The following is a 2,601-nucleotide window of genomic DNA, read 5'->3' as shown; positions in this document are numbered from 1 at the left end:
GAAGAAAAATGTAAAAGGAAATGAGAGCCAATCAAGAGAACTATGAAAACTGACTGAAGAAATCATTGCCTTTAAAAGTAAAAATGACCAACTGAAAAAATAATGTAATATATCAAAAAGTAAAATTAACCCACTGGAAAAGGAATGAAACTCATTTAAAACTAAAATTACCAACTAGAAAAGCAATGACAAACACTATCTGAAGAAAACAGAACCCTAAAAATCAGAATTGGGCAAATGGAAACTAATAATTACAAGACATATCAAGATTCCATCAAACAAGACCAAAAGACTGAAAAAATATAAGAAAATGTAAAGTACTTTTTAGAAAAACAAAAGATCTGGAAAATATATCCAGAAGAGATAATTTATGAATAATTGATCTACCTGGAAGCCTTGATAAAAAAAACGGACCCTGGAAAATATCTTTCAGGAAATTTTCATGGAAACAGTCCTAGAACAAGAAGACAAAAATGTCTTTGAAAGAATCCATAGGACACTTCCAGAATAAAAACTTCAGAGTTTGTAGTGAAACTCCAGAATTCTCACGAAAGGAGAAAATACTGTAAGCAGTCAAAAAGAAACATTTTAAATACCAAGGAAGTACAATCAGAATTACACAGGATTTACCAATTTCAATATTAAAGGACTGGAGGGTCTGGAATATGATATTTTGAAGGGCAAAAGAACTTGAATTATAGCCAAGAATTAACAACCCTTTAAAATTCAGCATATTCTTTCAGGGAAAAAAGATGAATGTTCAGTGAAATAGAGGACTTCAAAAATTTTCCAATAAAAAGACCCAGAATTGAATAGAAAATCCAATATTCAAATGCAAATCGTAAAGTGATATTTATTTATTAGATACTTTTATTAACAAGGGCTATAGTACAATAGAGACAGAGGGAGAGAGTGTAATTAGAAAGAATGGACATAAACAGATTATGAAGTGATCTTGCATTATTTCATACTTTAGTTAGCAAAGGATGCAGTGCTGTTGTTGGGGTACTATGGGGATAGAGGGAAAGAGTGTACTTAGAGGGATTGGATATAAATATATCATGAAGAGATTTTGTTTTACTTGATGCTTTGGCAACAATTGGAGGGAATGAACTTAGAAGAGATTGTATAAATGGGTCATAAAATGATTTTGTTTGCATGATGTTTTGACTCATGAAGATTGTTTGGCCATGGAAGTTCTTTCAAAAGAGAGTGTGGTATAAATTGACTACAATTTGATGTTATTTATGTATCAAGAGAAGTATATTTCCTAATGGGACAGAATAGGGGAGCATATTTTGATAATGACTATGAGCCCATGTTATTTATCAATCAATCAATCAACCCTTGAGAAAGTTACTTCCAGCAGGATCGATGAAAGTGGTATGTGTTGACAGAGGGTTTGTAGGTATAAGATGGGATTAAAACAACATACAAAGAAGGATTATACTAGGAGAAGGCTAGCCTTCTCCTAGTATGAATAATACCACACGGAGAAGTAAAATACATTATAGGAGAGGGAAAGAAGGGAAGGGGTGAACACTGAGTAAATCCTACTTGCAACATATTTGACCCAAAGAGGGAATACCATACATGCCCAATTGGGTTTAAAAATTTACCCTTGGGGCAGCTAGGTGGTACAGTAGATTGAACACTGGAGTCAGGAGGACCTGAGTTCAAACCCAGCCTCAGAGACTTAATAATTACCTAGCTGTGTTATCTTGGACAAATCACTTAACCTCAATACCTTGCAAAAAAAAATTCTACTCTACCTTACAGGGAAATAGGGGAGGATGGAAGGGAAAGAAAGGGGAAGACAGGAGTGATAAAAGGGAAAGTGAAAATAAAATTAAAAGTAAATTTGAAGTTAAAAGGGAAAGGGAGCAAAAAAATGGTGAAGAGGGAAAAGGGGAAAGGAAAGAGAAAAGTATAAATGGGGAAAGCTAGCATAGAGGGAAATGCAGAGTTAGTATTCTTTTTTTAAATTATTATTTTTCAAGGCAATGGGGTTATGTGGTTTGCCCAAGGCCATACAGCTAGGTAATTACTAAGTGTCTCAGGTCAGATTTGAACCCAGGTACTCCTGACTCCAAGGCTGGTGCTCTATCCACTGTGCCACCTAGCCACCCCTCAGAGTTAGTATTCTTAAATATAAATGTGAATGGGATGTACTCTCCCATACAATGAAAGCAGATAGCAGAATGGATTAAAAACCAGAATCCTACAATATGTTGTTTACAAGAAATACACTTGAAGCAGAGAGATACACACAGTGTACAGGTAAAAGACTGGAACAAAATATATTAATACATGGGGATCTCAACCTCCTTTTCTCAGAATTAGATCAATCTAAACACAAAATAAACAAGAAGGAAGTTATAAAGGTGAGTAGAATCTTAGAAAACTTACATATGATATACCTCTGTAGAAAACTGAATGTTTATATTAAGGAATATACCTTTTTCCTCTATAGTTCATAAATTCCTTCTCTGTAGTTCATAAAACAAAAATTGACCATGTACTAGTGCGTAAAAACCTTATAACCAAGTTCAGAATGGCAGAAATATTAAATGTATCCTTTTCATATCATGATGTAATATA

This window comes from Macrotis lagotis, chromosome 1, assembly GCF_037893015.1.
Source record: "Macrotis lagotis isolate mMagLag1 chromosome 1, bilby.v1.9.chrom.fasta, whole genome shotgun sequence".
Taxonomy (NCBI): domain Eukaryota; kingdom Metazoa; phylum Chordata; class Mammalia; order Peramelemorphia; family Peramelidae; genus Macrotis; species Macrotis lagotis.
This window is presented reverse-complemented; position numbering follows the sequence as displayed.